The sequence below is a fragment of the Glycine max genome, chromosome 15 (assembly GCF_000004515.6).
Source record: "Glycine max cultivar Williams 82 chromosome 15, Glycine_max_v4.0, whole genome shotgun sequence".
In the NCBI taxonomy this organism is placed as follows: Eukaryota; Viridiplantae; Streptophyta; class Magnoliopsida; order Fabales; family Fabaceae; genus Glycine; species Glycine max.
The window spans coordinates 26,051,345-26,072,801 of NC_038251.2; the positions used below are offsets into that span (position 1 = coordinate 26,051,345).

The following is a 21,457-nucleotide window of genomic DNA, read 5'->3' on the forward strand; positions in this document are numbered from 1 at the left end:
GAGCCAATCTAACCCTCGCGTGTGAATTCTTAGCCATCCATGATAACCTCCGATGACACCATTTCGGATGCCTCTAAGCTCCTTGTCTTTCTTCAACGGACTTCTCCACGCCTTGTGGACTCTTTGTATCGCCTTGAGACTTTGCGCGCCTAGATTCCTCACAAGGAAAGGCGAGAGACTTTCTTCGGTTGGCGCTCCCCTCATGGGATACCCTAGCTGTCTTATGGCGAGTGCGAGATTATAATTAATACAACCCCTAGTCCCTATCAGTGGAACATTAGGGTAGTCCCCACACGAGAAGATAACTCCTTCCTTGCCTTCCTTCCAACGAGGAAACCAATTGATCGCGCTGCCCCCTATCCCAGCCAAATGTTGGTCCCAATCGACTCTTCCTTTTTCGGCGCATGAGCGATAGCTTTGAAGCGGACACGGGTGTCTCGTATCTTGTTGGAATAGGTGTGAAATCAACCACACACAGAGAGCGGGTAAACAACAGACAATCCGTGCACTGTTTTTCTCACACCTCCGGTCAAAGGTGTCAAACAAATCTGCCAAGATAGCCACCTGTCATACCCTAATTTCGTCTGGGGATTATTACTTGATGACATGCAATAAATGAAGTTCTGAGACGTCTCAGAAATCAAAAGGAAGCAGGCTTGTGCAATCCGTGAAATTCCATAATGTGGCGGAAGTCGAAAAGAAGTGTTTTTGCGCAATCCGTAAGTTTCTGTGACTTCTTCAAAAGGTAAAAAAGGAGTAAATACATAATCCGTAAGTATTCATAACCTTGCGGAAGGAAAATAAGTATCGTTACGAAATTCGTAAAGTTTCGTAACGTTACGGAAAAAGAATTACAAAAAATAGAAAGGGGGGGTGCATTTAGTAAAAGGGGGGGTGTAAATAGCAATCAGGCCCACTTGGGCCTTCCAGAAGCTTCCTCCAGAAGGCTGTTGCTTCTGGAGGAAGCAACCTGGCTCGCCTGGGCGAGCTGGGCGGCAAGCACCTCCCCTATTTTGCTATAAATAGGGGAGGAAGTGAAGAAGAAAGGGGTTAAGCTCCTTAGGCACTTCTCTCTCTTTCGAATTTGCTTGGAAAAATTGTTTCCGTGAAGAAAATCTAAGCCGAGGCGCTTCCGAAACGTTTCCGTAACGTTTTCCGTGAGGAATTTCGCGAAGGTTTTCGACCGTTCTTCGACGTTCTTCATTCGTTCTTCATCGTTCTTCGATCTTCAACGGGTAAGTACCTCGAACCAAGCTTTTCGATTCATTTTATGTACCCGTAGTGGTCCACATTGTGTTTTGTGTATTTCTATTCTCGTTTCATTTACTTTTTATACCCCCTCTTGACGAGCTTAAGCCATTTTATTTAAGTCATCTCTCGCTTAATGTAAAAATAAAATAGATTTCCACCGATCGTTTGAATTATATCATCCGTTAAATTTGGTTAAAATGAATTCCGACCGTTCGGTCGTGCCGTAACCACGTTGGAAATCAAAAAAGAGGTAAAATAATAATATAATAATCAAAAAATACCTTTTGGTAAAATAAAAGCGAAAGATCAAATCGTACGTTTTCTCTTTGGGATTTCTCATTCTTAATTGAATTGACTAAATAAACTAAAGTGAAACTAAGGCTAAAATCAACTCGCCTAGTCAAGCTCGTCCACAAAAATAGGTTTTTTGAAAGTTCTTCATTCCGGTTTCTTACTAAGTAAAATGGATCATTTTTAAAGGTCCAACGCCTTTAAATGATCACTCTTCAAGTAAAAAAGAATCACTTGTTTCACGCATAAGTAAGAACTACGTAGGTCTGATTTCCTCTCCAAAGGAGGGTACGTAGGAGCAAAAGCCCCGCTTTTGTCGACCTCAAAAAATAAAAAGAAATAAAAGGTAACATAACACAATTCCACAATTCTAAAAAATAGGCTGTTGTCCTTCGAGACAAACGTAAGAGGTGCTAATACCTTCCTCAAGCGTAAATACAACTCCCGGACTTAGAATTTTCATTTTGACCGGTTTCCTTCGGTTTTCCCGACGTTTTCCACAAATAAACGTTGGTGGCGACTCCGTGCATCTTTCCTCCTTTGGAAAGCGCACCCGTGAGCCTCGCCCTCGCTCGCCCGCGAAGGGCACGTTGCGACAGTTGTGTGCATGCTGAATGTAGTGTATGACTAGAGGCAATCCATCTGACTTACAACCCTTTGATCCTGAGATAGATAGGACATTTCATAGATTAGTTAGGCATCATTTTATACCTTCTGATCATTCTGAGCATTCCATAACTGGTGAATCTGTGCATTCTGTTATTGGTGATTTTGAACATCCTGATCTTGAGCATTATAATTTTGAGCATTCTGATTCTGAGCATTTTGATTTTGCACATTCTGAGAACATGGCACAACCTCCACCTCGTGAGAGGACTCTAAGGGAAATGGCTGCACCTGATTTCACCTTTGAAAGCTTGTGCATCCAATACCCTGATGAGGATGTCCCATATGTTCTTAAAACTGGACTGATTCATTTGCTTCCAAAGTTTCATGGCCTTGCAGGTCAAGACCCGCACAAACATTTGAAAGAATTTCACATTGTCTGCTCCACCATGAAACCCCCAAATGTCCAAGAGGATCACATATTTCTGAAGGCTTTTCCTCATTCATTAGAGGGAGTGGCAAAGGACTGACTGTATTACCTTGCTCCAAGGTCCATCACGAGCTGGGATGACCTTAAGAGAGTATTCTTAGAAAAATTTTTCCCTGCTTCCAGGACCACAACCATTAGGAAGGATATCTCAGGTATTAGACAACTCAGTGGAGAGAGCCTGTATGAGTACTGGGAGAGATTTAAGAAACTATGTGCCAGTTGCCCCCACCATCAGATTTCAGAATAGCTTCTTCTCCAATATTTTTATGAAGGACTCAGTAATATGGAGAGAAGTATGATAGATGCTGCCAGTGGTGGAGCCCTTGGAGACATGACCCCTGCTGAAGCCAGAAATTTAATTGAGAAGATGGCCTCCAACTCCCAGCAGTTTAGCGCCAGAAATGATGCCATAGTCATTAGAGGACTGCATGAGGTAGCTACAAACCCATCTGCATCATCTGAAACTAAGAAGCTTGAAGGCAAACTGGATGCGTTGGTCAACTTGGTAACCCAGCTGGCCTTGAATCAGAAATCTGTACCTGTCGCAAGGGTTTGTGGTTTGTGCTCCTCTGCTGACCACCATACAGACCTTTGCCCTTCCATGAAGCAACCTGGAGCAATTGAGCAACCTGAAGCTTATGCTGCAAATATTTACAATAGACCTCCTCAACCTCAGCAGCAAAATCAACCACAGCAGAGCAATTATGACCTTTCCAGCAACAGATACAACCCTGGATGGAGGAATCACCCTAACCTCAGATGGTCCAGCCCTCAGCAACAACAACAGCAGCCTGCTCCTTCCTTCCAAAATGCTGCTGGCCAAAGCAGACCATACATTCCTCCACCAATCCAACAACAGCAACAACCCCAGAAACAGCCAACAGTTGAGGCCCCTCCACAACCTTCCCTCGAAGAACTTGTGAGGCAAATGACTATGCAGAACATGCAGTTTCAGCAAGAGACCAGAGCCTCCATTCAGAGCTTAACCAATCAGATGGGACAATTAGCTACCCAATTGAATCAACAACAGTCCCAGAATTCTGACAAGCTGCCTTCTCAAGCTGTCCAAAATCCCAAAAATGTCAGTGCCATTTCATTAAGGTCGGGAAAGCAGTGTCAAGGACCTCAACCTGTAGCACCTTCCTCATCTGCAAATGAACCTACCAAACTTCACTCTATTCCAGAAAAAGGTGATGACAAAAATCTACCTAACAATTTCTGTGCAGGTGAATCTTCTTCCACAGGTAATTCTGATTTGCAGAAGCAGCACATTCCCCCTCTTCCATTCCCTCCAAGAGCAGTTTCCAACAAAACAATGAAAGAGGCAGAGAAAGAGATCTTGGAAACATTTAGAAAAGTAGAGGTAAACATACCTCTGTTGGATGCAATAAAGCAAATTCCAAGATATGCCAAATTCTTGAAGGAGCTGTGCACTAATAAGCGGAAGCTTAAAGGAAGTGAACGAATTAGCATGGGCAGAAATGTCTCCGCATTGATTGGTAAATCCGTTCCTCAAATTCCTGAAAAATGCAAAGATCCAGGTACATTCAGCATACCTTGTATTATAGGGAATAGTAAGTTTGACAATGCCATGCTAGATTTAGGAGCCTCTGTTAGTGTTATGCCTCTGTCGATTTTTAATTCTCTATCTCTAGGTCCTTTGCAGTCAACTGATGTGGTAATTCATTTAGCTAATAGAAGTGTTGCCTATCCTGTTGGTTTCATAGAAGATGTCTTAGTTAGAGTTGGTGAACTGATTTTCCCTGTTGATTTTTATATCTTGAATATGGAAGATGGATTTTCTCAAGGATCAGTTCCCATCATTCTAGGCAGACCCTTTATGAAAACTGCTAGAACTAAGATAGATGTTTATGCAGGCACACTGTCCATGGAGTTTGGTGATATAACTGTTCATTTTAATATTCTGGATGCTATGAAATACCTATCTGAAGATCTTTCTGTATTTCGTGCTGAAATAATTGACCATGTTGTTGATGAATACATGACTGATCTTTATTCTAATCTGCATGCCTCTCACTCTTCATGCATTGAGTCTGAAATTGTACTTGATCATATGTCTGAATTTGATGCTGAGAGTGAATCTGAGAGTGATATTGATTGCATGCCTGGTGGTGGTGTTTTACCTCTTGAGATTGATTTTATAGAGTCAGATAGGACTAACCATGTTTCAGGAAGTACACATACCTCTGACTTTCATTATGAGGTAAAGGCTGAGAAACCATCTCCTTCTACCATTGTCCAGCCGACCACACCAGAATTGAAGCCTCTGCCATCAAATTTAAAATACGCTTACTTGGATGATAGCAAGAGTTTTCCAGTGATTATATCTGCCTCCCTTGCTGATGAGCAAGAGGAGAAGTTGTTGTCAGTTCTCAAGAAGCATAAGAAGGCTATAGGATGGACCCTGGAGGACATTCCTGGTATTAGCCCATCCACATGTATGCATCGAATAAATTTAGAGGATGGAGCTAAACCAGTAAGACAGCTACAAAGAAGACTCAACTCGGTGATTCTTGATGTAGTGAAGAAGGAGATAACCAAGCTTTTGCAAGCTGGAATCATTTATCCTATCTCCGACAGCCAATGGGTGAGTCCCGTCCAGGTAGTCCCGAAAAAGACTGGCCTCACAGTGATCAGAAATGAGAAGGAGGAGCTGATTCCTACTCGGGTGCAGAACAGTTGGAGAGTCTGCATTGACTATAGGAGGCTGAACCAGGTTACCTCTTGTGTGCGAGAGGTGCGATCTTTTCTTGGTCATGCAGGATTCTACAGGCGCTTTATAAGGGATTTTAGCAAAGTAGCCCTTCCACTGTCCAACTTGTTGCAAAAGGAGGTGGAGTTTGACTTTAATGACAGATGCAAAGAGGCTTTTGATTGCCTCAAAAGAGCGTTGACTACCACCCCCATCATCCAGGCACCCGATTGGACAGCCCCTTTTGAGCTTATGTGTGATGCATCAAATTATGCATTGGGGGCTGTCCTTGCTCAGAAAATTGATAAATTGCCCAGGGTGATATATTATGCTTCTAGGACTTTAGATGCTGCCCAAGCAAATTATACTACTACTGAGAAAGAGCTTCTAGCCATAGTTTTTGCTCTTGAAAAATTTCGATCTTATTTGCTTGGTACTCGCATTATTGTTTATACTGACCATGCAGCTCTAAAGTACTTGTTGAAGAAGGCTGATTCTAAGCCTAGGTTGATCCGATGGATGCTTTGGCTCCAAGAGTTTGACTTGGAGATCCGTGATAGGAGCGGAGCACAAAATCTAGTTGCTGATCATTTGAGTCGGATCGAACGTGTCTCTGATGCAGATTCACCTATTCGGGATGATTTCCCGGATGATCATTTGTATATATTGTATAGTATTTCTGACTCTCTTTCTACTCCCTGGTTTGCTAATATTGTCAATTATTTAGTTGCCTCTGTTTTTCCTCCCTTAGCATCTAAGGCCCAAAAAGATAAGATTAAAAGTGATGCTAAGCATTTTATTTGGGATGACCCCTACTTGTGGAAATTGTGCAGTGATCAGGTCATTAGACGGTGCATTCCAGATCATGAGACTGACTCAGTCCTGCAGTTCTGTCATTCTTCCGCACCGGGAGGTCATCTGGGTGTTCAAAGGACAGCTCGCAAAGTGCTTGATTGTGGTTTTTATTGGCCCACCATCTTTAAAGATGCGTGGAAGATCTGCAGCACTTGTGAGCAGTGTCAGAGAGCAGGAAATACACTGACATGGCGACAACAAATGCCTCAGCAACCTATGCTATTCTGTGAGGTGTTTGATGTCTGGGGTATAGATTTCATGGGTCCTTTTCCTGTCTCTTTTGGTTATGTTTATATTCTCCTTGCAGTTGATTATGTTTCAAAATGGGTGGAAGCCAAGCCCACTAGAACTAATGATGCTAAAGTTGTCGCAGACTTTGTCAGGTCTAATTTGTTTTGCAGGTTTGGAGTACCTAAAGCAATTGTTAGTGATCAAGGAACCCATTTTTGCAACAGGACAATGCATGCCCTGCTTAAAAAGTATGGGGTGGTACACAGGGTATCCACACCATACCACCCCCAGACTAATGGACAGACAGAAATTTCTAACAGGGAAATCAAGAGAATTCTAGAGAAGATTGTGCAGCCAAGCAGGAAAGATTGGAGTACCAGGCTTGATGATGCTCTCTGGGCACATCGGACTGCCTACAAAGCACCCATAGGAATGTCTCCTTATCGGGTTGTCTTTGGAAAGGCATGTCATCTTCCAGTGGAAATTGAGCACAAAGCATACTGGGCAGTGAAGACTTGCAACTTCTCTATGGATCAAGCTGGCGAGGAAAGGAAGTTGCAACTGAGTGAGTTAGATGAAATCCGCCTAGAAGCCTACGAGAATGCCAAGTTCTACAAAGAAAAGACCAAGAAGTTCCATGATAGCATGATAGTTAAAAAAGACTTCGTGGTTGGGCAAAAAGTGTTATTGTATAATTCTAGGCTTGGACTCATGAGTGGTAAGTTGAGGTCTAAGTGGATTGGTCCTTTTGTTGTTACTAATGTTTTTCCTTATGGTACAGTTGAGATCAAAAGCGACTCCACAAACAAGAGCTTCAAGGTCAACAGACATCGACTTAAGCCATTCCTCACGAACCCTTCTTTAGTGGACGTAGTGGTGGAAGAGACTTCCTTACTCCACCCTACTCTTCCTCCACCATGACTTAGGGAGTTTTTCTTTTCCTATCTCCTTCTTTGCTTTTATTACACTTGTCCGATTCTCTTTGATGATTTAATTGTTTTTAATCTTTTAATTGTGCTACATTGAGGACAATGTGTTGTTTAAGTATGGGGGGGAGTGTTCTTTGGTTTTGCTAGTTTTGTTGGTTTTGTTAGTTGTGTTAATTTGTTAATGTTGTTAGTTTCGTCGGATTTTTAGTTTAATATCTTGGGTCAATTTTGTGTGCACGTACGACTTTGCATGTTTTTCTTTGAATTATAGGATATGTTCAAGAAATGGGTAATTGTTTTGAAAATAAAAGTTCTTGACATTTTGTGACTTGAAATCCTTGATTCTTCTCTACATGTCATGATAGTTTTGAAAGCTCAATTTGAAAGTGATGATTTTACCTTTGTGAGAATTTGAGCCATCCATCATTATAATCATTTGGTGTGTTTTGCCCCATTGATTGCTTGCACAATAGCCTTGGCTTGATTCTTGTTGATGCGTCCTAATTCACATGCATATTTGGAAATGATTAAGGCAATTTTGTTCTTATAAGCTTCTAGCCAAATGGACTTACCTTGAATTAATTCCTTTGATAGCCCTTTTGAGCCTTGTGTCCCTTTCCTTGTTTTGAAGCTCACTACAAGCCTTAAGTGAAAAACCATGATATTACCATATCCTTAAGGAATTTTGGAGCTTTGGAATTGTTTTGGGAATAAGTGTGGGGGGTTTTTGTTTCATTGGACAACTTGTTTTGCTGGCTATGCTTCATGATGTATTTTGGGCCATACTTGATGTACATTGTATATTGGTTAAATGTTGGACATGCTGAATGAAATGTTGTTTCTCAAAGGCTAAAGAGTAAAAAATAAAAAAAAAAATCGAAAAAAGAAAAAGAAAAGCAATAAAGTTGAGTGAATAAGATCTTAAATGGCACAAGAATGATGAAACTCTTGGTTCTACTCTTCATGTTTAATTTTTATCTTTACTTCTTTTTATTTTTTTCTTCTTAATATGCACTTATTCCCCTTTGCTCCTCTATTCCTTTGGGATTTAGCCACTTATTCCATATTTCTCCATACCTTGTCCTTGGCCCCATTACAACCTTAAAAGACCTTTTGATCCTCATGTGCTTGTGTTTATGGGTTGATTGTCAATTTTAGAATCTTGCCAAGTTTATGTGGTGTTTGCTTTCATGGGTGCTTTGAGGGTAAATAGTAGCCTAGACACTTGAGAGATAGAGTGTATATCTTGTGAGGCTTTATCACTTTTCATTCTTGAGCTGATTAACTATTTTGCCATGATTGGGTTGCTTGGATGATTTTCATGAATGTCTTGACTTTTTGGATCTCCTTATGTTAGATGTTACCCATTCCTTTCATTCCTTGATGTTCATTGAGAAATATGTGAATGTTTTTGTTTGTCTCCCTTTGATATCCTTGGATTTTGTTCTTTGTTTCATTTTGCCCAGGAGTGCAAAAGGCTAAGTATGGGGGGTTTTGATGTGCCATCAGCCCCCTACAAGTAAGTGCCACTTTTCTTTGATTTTTGGCTTTCCATTGTAGTATTTTAGTGTTTTGGCTGCTTGGTTTTTGCAAATTTCGTGAGGCAATGTATGTGTGAATCCATGCGTTGTTTCCTTGAATTGGGGGACTGTAGGGGATGGCTATAGGCTTATCTTGGGTTCTGGTATGAATGGGCATGTCACATTACCCCCGTTCCTAATTTTTTTTCATGTTTGAACATGCGCCCACCAAGTGTTCGGTGAAATGCCTCAATGGCCTTTGCGCGTGGTGTTGTAAAATTTGGCTTGTGGAATGAATTCATGTATATATGGCTGCCATTTTGAGTGTGTGGACAGTTTAAAGAAGCTAGAATAAAGCGCCAAAAACATGACTTAGGCCTAGGAGTCTAAGTTTTGTGTTGAATGCAAAAAATGCATGAATTACATGAATATGAGGGCATGTTTGTGTGGATTTTTTGACTAGAATTTGAACTTGTTGCACATTGGAGGAGACCTTGCATTTAGGTATCATAAAATGCCTTTAAAAAAAATATATATATACATGGGTATATGTCATGAAAATGCCTTTAAAAAATATGTATATATTGTGGAAGCAATGCCTTCCAAGGTTATTTTGATGATGCCAAAGAATCAAGAGTTAAGCAAATTCCAAAGACTCAATAATCAAGTTTCAAGAATCAAGATTCAAGATTCAAGAATCAAGCTTCAAGAATCAAGATTCAAGAATAATCAAGATCTAGATTCAAGAATCAAGAGAAGACTCAATCAAGATAAGTACTAATTTTTTTTTTCAAAACATTGAGTAGCACAACAAGTTTTTACAAAATCATTACCACAAAGTTTTACTCTCTGGTAATCGATTACCAGAAGGTAGTAATGGATTACCAGTGTTTTAAAACGTTTAGATTTAAAATTTCAAGAGTTACAACTTGTGTTTAACAGTTTCAAATCATTATAAACTAGTGTAATCGATTACACAACACTTGTAATCGATTACCAGAGCTTCTAAACGTTTTAATTTTCAAAATTCAAAATGAAGAATCACATCTGTTGTTGTGTAATCGATTACACCTTAATGGTAATCGATTACCAGTGATTGATTTCAAAAAATACATTTCCAAAAGTCACAATTCTTCAAGTGACTTATTTCTGAAGATTTTTTTTCAAAAAGTCACAACTTTTTAAGTGACTAGTTTTAAAGAAATTGCCAAGAGTCACAAGCTTTGACTTGAGTCATCAAAAGATTATAAATATGTAACCATGGCATGAGTTTCAAAGACAATGAATCAAGAATCATAAATCATCTTTGAATCATCTATCTTTCAATCTTTACAACATCATCTCTCAACATCTTTCAATCAATCTTTCAATATCGTTCTACAGAATTTTCTGATTCATTTCTTTTCATATTTCTAAAAGTTTTTTATCAACACTTTCTCTTCCAAGAAAAGTTCTTTGTTCAAAAACTTGTGCTATTTATATTTTTCATTCTCTTCTCCCTTTGCCAAAAGAACGAAGGACTAACCGCCTAAATTCTTTTGTGTCTCTCTTCTCCCTTACAAAAGATTCAAAGGACTAACGCCTAAGAATTCTTTTGATTCTTCCCTTCCCCTTAAGCAAAAGATTTCAAAGGACTAACCACTTGAGATATCTTTTGTTTCCCCTTACAAAGATTCAAAGGACTAACCGCCTGAGAATTCTTTGTCCCAACACATTGGAGGGTACATCCTTTGTGGTACAAGTAGAGGGTACATCTACTTGGGGATTGCTATACTGAGAACAATAGAGGGTACATCTCTTGTCGATCAGTTCAAGTGGAGGGTACATCCACATGGTTTTTCAAAGAGAACAAGGGAGGGTACATCCCTTGTGGATCTTTGGCTTGTAAAGGTTTTTACAAGGTTGAAAGAAATCTCAAGAACCGCAGGTTGCTTGGGGATTGGATGTAAGCACGGTTTGTGGTTGAACTAGTATAAATCTTGTGTTTGTCTTCTTCTTCCCAACACTCTTTATTTTCCGCTTTGTACTTTTAATTGCCGCTTTTACTTTTGGTTAAGTTTCTATTTCTGTTCTTTACTTTCTCAACTTAGTAGTAAAAGCCTAATTGAATCTAGTAACATTAAGAATGATAGGTTTTTTAATTAGTCAAGGCAAATTAATAATTAATTCAACCTCCCTTTCTTAATTATTCCGAGGCCACTTGATCCAACAAGTGGTATCAGAGCAGGTATCTTGTAGAAAGTTTCACAACTTCAAGATTCATGGCCTCCTCAAATTCTCTATTTCCAGAAGGAAACTCCATCCATAGGCCACCTATCTTTAATGGTGAGGGTTACACTATTGGAAAACCCGAATGCAAATCTTTATTGAAGCCATAGATTTAAACATTTGGGAAGCAATAGAAATAGGACCTTACATACCCACCATAGTAGATGCAAGCATTAGTACCACAACACAAAAACCTAGAGATAAATGGACTGATGAGGATAGAAGAAGAATCCAATATAATCTTAAAGCCAAAAACATTATCACTTCTGCCCTAGGAATTGATGAATATTTTAGAGTGTCAAAATGTTCAAATGCAAAGGAGATGTGGGATACTCTCCAACTTACACATGAAGGCACCACTGATGTAAAAAGATCTAGAGTCAATACCCTTACACATGAATATGAATTATTTAGGATGAACCCTAATGAGAATATCCAAAGTATGCAGAAAAGATTCACACACATAGTCAACCATCTTGCTTCCTTATGAAAATTCTTTCCTAATGAAGATTTAATTAATAAAGTTTTAAGATGCCGAAGTAGGGAATGGTAGCCCAAGGTAACTGCTATTTATGAAAGTAAAGATCTTTCCTTTATGTCTCTTGCCACTTTGTTTGGCAAATTGCAGGAACATGAAATGGAACTTCAACGTCTCAACCCAAATGAATTTGATAATTATGATCATATTGTTATGTGGATTTTGTTGTTGATGTCGGGAATGCGATTTGTTGTTGATGTCACTATTGAGGATTTTAATTGATATGTGGTGATATTGATAATTATGATGATATTGATTTGAGATGACGTTGTTAATAAAGACCATGTCAACATGAATTGATGTTATTGTTGATGATTATGTGAATATGAAATGAGGTTGTTGTTGTTGTTGATAACAACATTGAGGTGAGATGATGTTTATGTTGAGAATGATATGAAAATGGAATGTTGATTGATGTTGGAAATGCATTGGCATGTGCATGTTGTGTATGTTCGTGGGGGGCGCAGTGCACTGACTTTTTAGGGTCTTTGGCACTTGCTTTGGGCCATGTTCATACATTGGATGTTGTGTATGTTCGTGGGGGGTGAAGTGCATTGACCTTCCAAGGTCTTTGGCACTTGCTTTGGGCCACGTTCATACATCATATGGAGTGTATGTCATGGGGGGGGGGGGGTAGAGTGCACTGACCTTGTCGGATGGCCTAGACGTGGGTGACAAGCGTGGTTAGAGAATCTAAGCATTTCTGAAGGGATGCTTAGGCGCTTTAATTGGTCCATGGTCTTTGGCACTTACTTTTGGCCATGTTCATAGCTCATACGACATAGGAAATAGAGTAGCTATGGCAGAGTGTACTTTGTACTGAGGGGGCTTGTCACCTGGTAGGGAACTCCTTTGGGCTCCCGGGCTGATCACCTATGGGAGGGGGGCAGTTACATGCATAACCCAGTGGTCTCGACGAACTCTGCTTGGTTCCCTAAGTGAGAGTGTCGTGTGACCACGCTTAGGCTATTTCCTAAGATTTGGTTGTTCGTACGTACCACATTGCATCTGAGAGTTGAGTCAGGTGCATGCATCATTCTATGCAGTCTTGATTGGATCCATGGATGGATGATGAGAAATTGTTGAATATGGATTATGAATAATTGTTGAATGTGAATGTTGAATAATGAATATTGTGTATGCTCATCATGTTTGCCTATGTTTCTTGCTAATTGTGGTTATTTGGATTTGGTATGGGTTCTTTTTATAATGAACTCACCCTTGCAATTTTGTATCGTGTGGTTGATACCTGTGATGATCGCGAACATTGTTTGTGGGAGCAGAATAACAATATCAGGGTGCAGGGAGTAAGATCCTGGTGAGGAGCCGCCGAGCTGACGTGACGACATTGGCATTATTTTGGGAGAGAGTTGTATTTTGTTTATCAACTCCTCCATAGTTGGATTATGAGTCATTTTGTTGAATCAAAGATGTAAACTTCAGATTTTACTGATATGTATGAACAGATTTAATTTTCCATCATATGGATGACGTGTACTAAGTGTTTTTCCTATATACATATATATATTCACCTACGTAAATGCGTATGTTTTAGCGAATGTATGTTGGGACAAAATTACTCCTATTTTCATAAGCAAAAAATTAAGGGAGTTTATGATTTTATAAAAAATTGAAATTACCTAGTATTAGAGTGTTGATATCGTAGCGACGAGGCGGGTCATTACACCTTGGGGTTTGACGAGGAGGCCATCAGCCAATTGCTGTGCGTTTCGGGGTAGGGCTTTGCTCAGAGTGTGGTGGGGAGACGGGTGCGGATCATGCGCACCAGCATGACCACCCTTACGCAGATTTGGATGACGTTGTTGCTCAGCAACATTCTCCCCAACGACCATAATTCAAACCTCCCCTTGTCGAAGTGTTAGCTGGTCTACGTCATCCTGACTCAGGTGAGTATCCATGTGGCCCAGTTGATCTCAGATGCTATATATCAATTTGCAGGGATCACGCCTCCTGGACACCTAGTGGACCCAGAGAAGTCCAACAGGGCCCTGGGGTTTCCTACTTTGATCACGGGCCTTTTCCAATTCTATGGAGTGCCGGTCACTCCCACCAAGCTTATCCGACATCCCATCAGCAGGGATTTCATAGAGAAATATTGCATGCCCAGGAAGGTGTAGGGTTAGGCACTGCAGCAGCTAGAGGAGGACCAGCAGTAGCCAACCGCAGCAGCACCGCCCCCCTCTACAGGAAACACTATCCCTGGGGTCCATCTTCACTCACCTATGGAGGTTAGAGCTCTAGATGCACAGGTACATGGAACATGTGACTAGCCAGTAGGCAACTAATCATAGGGGTCAGGTGCAGCTAAATGAGACCTTCTATCGGTACACTACGCACCAACACAGTCAGGACACCAGTCCTTTCCGTGGCCTACCCCCAAGTAGTTCGGGGCCACAGTTGCTTGGCCTTGAGATACGCTCAATTTTGAGACAGGGGCAGGACCAGCAGGAGCCCCTGGGGATGACAAGGGAGCTCAGGAGGATGACGATATGGCTGATGTGCTGGATTTCTTCACTTGATGAGGCAGCATTGCATGGCTGAGATTGCCCGAAAAAAATTGTGATTTCATCTTTATTTTGTTGTTGCTTTTAGTTTTTATCTGTTATCTCATTTCAATAGAACTGGACTGTTTGTTATTGCTTTCAGTTTTTATCTGTTATCTCATTTTGATAAGACTGGACTATTTGTTGTTGCTTTCAGTTTTTATCTATTATCTCATTTCGATAATACTGGACTATTTGTTGTTGCTTTCAGTTTTTATCTATTATCTCATTTCGATAAGACTGGATTGTTTGTTGTTGCTTTCAGTTTTTATCTGTTATCTCATTTCGATAGAACTGGACTCTATGTTACCGCTTTCAGCTTTTGTTATCTCATTGTGATGAACTTTACCGCTTCTAGCATATTGTGTACTAGTGCATTACAATGATTTGTTTGAATCTAGAAAACTAAAAAAATAGGGCCTTGTGTATTGTTTTCTTTTCATTCACATGCCTTTTGTTCCTTTGATAAAGTGTAATCACGGGTAACAATTTTGCCCAGATTACAAACTTTTTCTATAAAAACTAAAGAAAAAAAAAACTAAGAAAGAAAACTAAAAAGTCAACACACTTTTGAAAAAGAATGACCACCAGTTTTCTTTGGAAAATTCATTTCTGAAAAGAAAATGTGCACCTGAAGGGTGAACGCAATGAAAGATTTTCCAGAAATTCCTAAAATGGACTCAGATGTGTGTGTAACTTGATAAAAGAGAAATTTTTGAAACATTGTGATGCAATCCTACCCTGCAAGGGCATTGGATAGAAGACTCCAAGAAGATTGGGCCAGAGATGCAAGAGAAGGCCCTAGGGTTCTCATGAGCCTTATGGTAGATTTCGGGCCCATGGACTAAGTATGAGCCTGCTTATCTTTGTACATATTAGATTAGGGTTTCATTATTTTTGGACCTTGTATTTAGGGCTCCATAATATAGGTAAGGTACCCTAGAAATGAAAGATTTTTCAGCCCTTGTATTTTAGGGCACCTAGACTAGTTTTTTGTATTAGGGGTAGTTTTGTAATTTCACATATAAAGTGAATATTTGATGTGTGTGGTGGGAAATACGTTTAATTGAATTGGGAGAAGCCCAATCCAATTAAATTTTAGAGGAGGAGGTGAGCATTTGTTTGCTACACCCCATTGCCACATCATATAGTCACACTTTGTGCATGTCCTTCATGCTTTACATGCCTCATGACACCTAAGCACACTTAGTGGAGAATCTTGGACTTGATCTTGGATTAGTGGGCTGAACAATAGGTAAAATTCACTAATCATAATTAGTGAAATTTTGGCTCCAAAATTTGGCTCCACAAATTCAATTTCAAATTCAAGTGAAATTTGAATAGAAATTCAAATTTCCCTCCAATTTTGTGTGACACTTAGGCTATAAATAGAGGCCATGTGTGTGCATTTTTTGAACTTTGATCATTTGAAAATTAAACTTCAGATTTCAAAGCTCTTTTAGAGCACAAAATTTTGTGCTCTTCTCTTCCTCTCCCTTCATTCACCTCCTTCTTCCTCAAAGCTCTTATCCATGGCCTCCTATGGTGCTGAGCTTTTTCTAAACTCATCTTCTCCTTGAAGTGGCGTCTCCTCTCTCCCTTCCCTCTCCATTCCGTTGCCATTCATCTTCCAAGAAGCAAAGGAATCCATTGATGAAGAAGATCCTAGGCCTACAAGCTCCAATGAAGCTTACATCATGTGGTATCAGAACTCTGAAAGAGCCTAGGATCCAATGGAGCACATTGGTTCGATCTGAATGGGGAAACAAACCCTGAGCCTTAGTGTTTACATGGCTATAAAGCTTTATGTTTGAGTGCCCACGTAGATGTGTGCTATGATCAGTTTTGCATGAATTTCTAATCATCATCATCATATGCGTGTCACGGAAATGATTTAGGGCATTCCCTTATTCCCTTGGAAGAGAGGACAAGAGGATCTTCCAAGAGAAGCTTCCTTTACCTTGGGTTATAAATGTGCGTGATGTGCCATTATTTTCTCCTATTTCTTAAACCTTTGTGCACCATTTTAATTACTAATTAGTCTTAATTTTAAAATTAATTAGGCAATTTTATTATCTGGGCTCATTCAGCTAATTTGATATTTTTAATCTAATTTCAGGAATTAATGAAGCATTGAGCTTAATCTGGATTTTGGTTGTGGACTTAAAGAGGGCAAATAAAGCAACGTTTACCTTAGTTAATTTCTAATTAGGAGATTGCAATTTTATTTTTATGATGTTCAGTGTTTATTTCGTTTTGGGCCAGAATAATGTAATAGGGCCCAGTGACTCTGAGTGACCCTTATAAATAGCAGCCTTGGGATTCGTGTAAAGGGGATTCTATTATTTAGAGCATAGTTTTAGGGTTTTATGTTTTGAGCTTCATGTTACTATTCACATGAATGCATTTTCCATTTTTATGCTTCTTATTGCAATTTCGTTTCTTGTTCCTTCTTCTGCTTTCATTTACGTTTTATGCCTTTAGCTTCATCTACGTTTTCTGCTTTTGTTGAAATTATGGAAGGCTAAATTTCTGATGTTGTTTCTTTCTGAGGACGAAGCTTAACTCTCTTCGAGGTTCTGTTTATGATGTAGCTTCCTGGAAGTTTTCCCTTCACCAATTAACTCACATTCGCTAATGTTAATCTATGCACGCTTCGTGTTCGATTAATTGCCTCTGAGCTTAACTTATGTTCATGCTTAATGAACGAAGGGTTAATTGGTGTATGTGTTGCCTAATCACGTATTGACAACCCTAAGTTGATTTTCGCTTAGTCAATTAACATAGGGTTGGATTAAGTGGTTAACTGTTAGGGACGAATTCTTCATAACCTAGTACAAGAGAATGGCTTTTGAATCAGAGGAAACAACATGTTTTTAATACTATTAATTTCGTATTCCAATTCACTTCAATTGTTACTGTTACTGCAAGTATATTATGAACATTTGGTTTATCATTGCTCGTTGGGAAACGACCTAGGATCATTGTCTAGTTACTGCATTTTAATGTTTATTTGATTCGGGTACGGCCTCGATCAAATTTGGTGCCGTTACCAGGGAGCAGTGGTCCAAAAGTTCATAATAGCTAGTGATTCGTGCTTTGTGTTTAGTTGTTTTACGTTTAATTCTTTTGTTTAGTGTGTTAGTGTTGTGTTAGTGTTGTGTTAGTATGTTGTGTTAGTGCGTTGTTCTGTTTTATTTGATGTTTTGTTTTGCAATTTAGTAGACCCCTTGTTCAGCGCTTCCCCTATTTTAGTTTTATGTTTTGCTGAGAATAATGCTTAGTGACGGAATTAGAGACTGATTCTGTGTTACTGTGCACACAGCATTACATTAGTGACTGAATTAGTGAATGCTGCTGAGAATTTAATTGGCGATTTTTGTTTTGATAGTTAGGGTTGTTATTTTTGGCTGAATTTTGGTGTGGTAGGTTCTTTTGACTCATATTTTGTGTGAAAAATACCAGGAACACATGGTGTGGCCAAATTTGAGAGATTCGAAAAACTTTGAGAACTTGTGTTTAGCAAAACTTCAAACGGCCATAACTTTTGCTCCGGGTATCAGAATGACTATTATTATGTATGTATTTGGGGTAGAAAATCATTTCCCATACCATGGCAGCCTGCTATAGGTTGGCTAAGGTCTCTAACTAGCCACAATCGCCTGTTTACTAGTTTTTTTTAAGTTTTATTGTTTTATTTTTCTAAACTTTCCTTAGGTAGTTTCCATAGTTAGACTTTGAATTTTTGTCTGAAAATTTTTATGCTATCTTTTCATGATTTTAGGGTGTTGCTCGCAAAATTTCAAGTCATTTGGATATCATTTGATGGTAGCTGTAGTTCAAACCTACACTGTTACTTGCATAAGAAGGCAACTAGTTGTGCATGCTGAATGTAGTGTATGACTAGAGGCAATCCATCTGACTTACAACCCTTTGATCTTGAAATAGATAGAACATTTCATAGATTAGTTAGGCATCATTTTATACCCTTTGAGCATCCTGAACATTCTGTTACTGGTGAGTCTGTGCATTCTATTATTGTTGATTTTGAACATCCTCTATTTTAAGCATTATAATTTTGAACATTCTGAGAACATGGCACAACCTCCACCCCATGAGAGGACTCTAAGGGAAATGGCTGCACCTGATTTCACCTATGAAAGCTTGTGCATCCAATACCCTGATGAGGATGTCCCATATGTTCTTAAAACTGGACTGATCCATTTGCTTCCAAAGTTTCATGGCCTTGCAGGTGAAGACCCGCACAAACATCTGAAAGAATTTCATATTATCTGCTCCACCATGAAACCCCCAGATGTCCAGGAGGATCACATACTTCTTAAGGCTTTTCCTCATTCTTTAGAGGGAGTGGTAAAGAACTGGCTATATTACCTTGCTCCAAGGTCCATCACGAGCTGGGATGACCTCAAGAGAGTATTCTTAGAAAAAATTTCCCTGCTTCCAGGACCACGACCATCAGAAAGGATATTTCAGGCATTATGCAACTTAGTGGAGAGAGCCTATATGAATATTGGGAGAGATTTAAAAAACTATGTGTCAGTTGCCTTCACTACCAGATTTCTGAGCAGCTTCTTCTCCAATATTTTTATGAAGGACTCAGTAACATGGAGAGAAATATGATAGATGCTGCCAGTGGTGGAGCCCTTGGAGACATGACCCCTGCTAAAGTCAGAAATTTAATTGAGAAGATGGCTTCCAACTCCAAACAGTTTAGCGCCAGAAATGATGCTATAGTCATTAGAGGAGTGCATGAAGTAGCCATAAAATCATCTGCATCATCTGAAACTAAGAAGCTTGAAGGTAAACTAGATGCCTTGGTTAACTTGGTAACCCAACTGGCCATGAATAAAAAATTTGCACCTATCGCCAGACTCTGTGGTTTATGCTCCTCTGCCGACCATCACACAGACCTTTGCCTTTTTGTGTAGCAATCTTAAGCAATTGAACAGCCTAAAGCTTATACTGCAAACATCTACAATAGACCTCCTCAACCTCAGCAGCAAAATCAGCCACTACAGAACAATTATGACCTCTCCAGCAACAGGTACAATCCTGGGTGGAGGAATCATCCAAACCTTAGATGGTCGAATCCTTCACAACAACAACAACAACAACAACAACCTTATTTTTTGAATGTTGCTGGCCCAAGCAGACCATATGTTCCTCCACCAATCCAACAACAACAACAACAACAACAACAACAGCCCTAGAAATAGCAAACAGTTGAGGCTCCTCCGCAACCTTCCCTTGAAGAACTTGTGAGGCAAATGACTATGCAAAACATGCAGTTTCAACAAGAGACCAGAGCCTCCATTCAGAGCTTAACTAATCAGATGGGACAATTGGCTATACAGTTAAATCAACAACAATCCCAAAATTCTGACAGATTACCTTCTCAATCTGTCTAGAATCCCAAAAATATGAGTGTCATTACATTGAGGTCGGGAAAGCAGTGTCAAGGACCTCAACCAGCAACATCTTCCTCATCCACAAATGAACCTGCCCAACTTCACTTTACTCTAGAAATAGATGATGACAAAAATTTAAAGAGTAAGTTACCTAACAATTTCTATGTAGGTGAATCTTCCACTGGTAATTCTGATTTACTGAAGCAGCATATCCCTCTTCCATTCCCTCTAAGAGAAATTTCCAACAAAAAATGAAAGAGGCAGAGAAGGAGATCTTGGAAACATTTAGAAAAGTATAGGTAAACATACCTCTGCTGGATGCAATAAAGCAAATTCCAAGATATGCTAAGTTCTTGATGGAGTTGTGCACTAATAAGCGGAAGCTTAAAGGAAGTGAAAGAATTAGCATGGGCAGAAATATCTCCGCATTGATTGGTAAATTTGTTCCCCAAATCCCTGAAAAATATAAAGATCCAGGTACATTCAGCATAGCTTGTATTATAAGGAACAGTAAGTTTTAAAATGTCATGCTAGATTTAGGAGCTTCTGTTAGTGTTATGCCTCTGTCTATTTTTAATTCTCTATTTCTTGGTCCTTTGCAATCAACTGATGTGGTAATTCATTTAGCAAATAGAAGTGTTGCCTATCCTGTTGGTTTCATAGAGGATGTCTTAGTTAGAGTTGGTGAACTGATTTTCCCTGTTGATTTTTATATTTTGAATATAGAGGAGGGATTTTCTTAAGGATCAGTTCCCATCATTCTAGGCAGACCTTTTATGAAAACTGCTAGAACTAAGATAGATGTATATGCAGGCACACTATCTATGCAGTTTGGTGATATAACTGTTCATTTTAATATTCTTGATGCTATGAAACACCCACCTGAAAATCTTTCTGTATTTCGTGCTGAAATAATTGACCATATCATTGATGAATACATGACTGATCTTCATTCTAATCTGCATGTCTGTCACTCTTCATGCATTGAATCTGAATTTGTACTTGATCATATGTCTGAATTTGATGCTGAGAGTGAATTTGAATTTGATATTGATTACACGTCTGGTGATGTTTTACCTCTTGAGATTGATTTTCTAGAGTCAGATAGAACTAACCATGTTTCAGGAAGTACATATACCTCTGACTTTCTTTATGAGGTATAGGCTGAGAAACCATCTCTTTCTACCACTATCCAATCGCCCCCACCAGAATTGAAGTCTCTGCCATCAAATTTAAAATATGCTTACTTGGATGATAGCAAAAGTTTTCTAGTGATTATATCTGTCTCCCTTGCTGATGAGCAAGAGGAGAAGCTGTTATCAGTTCTCAAGAAGCATAAGAAGGCTATAGGCTGGACCCTGGCGGACATTCCTGGTATTAGCCCATCCACATGTATGCATCGGATATATTTAGAGGATGGGGCTAAACCAGTAAGACAGCCACAGAGAAGACTCAACCCGGTGATTCTTGATGTAGTGAAGAAGGTGTAGAAGCAAAGCTTCATGGTGAATCAAGAATGATTCAAAGATGTTTTGATGATAACAAAGATGATAACAAAAGATGATGACAAAGGTGATGACAAAAAGCTCAAAGGTCAATCAAAGGATGAGTTCAAGATGTTCAAGAAGAAATCAAGAACAATTCAAGACTCATGAGGAAAAGTTGAAGAACACTTCAAGATTCAAGAAGAAGGATGAATTCAAGAATCAAGATTCAAGGATCAAGCTTCAAGAATCAAGATCAAGATTCAAGATTCAAGACTCAAGAATCAA

General features: G+C 39.4%; 1 non-coding gene across 1 annotated transcript; it reads right to left on the reverse strand.

The window, feature by feature from the left end:
* Positions 1 to 2,768: 2,768 nt before the first annotated feature.
* LOC112999687 (small nucleolar RNA R71) lies at positions 2,769 to 2,875 on the reverse strand. Its single transcript, XR_003264897.1, has one exon. It is a non-coding gene; the product is annotated as a small nucleolar RNA R71 (small nucleolar RNA).
* Positions 2,876 to 21,457: the final 18,582 nt, after the last annotated feature.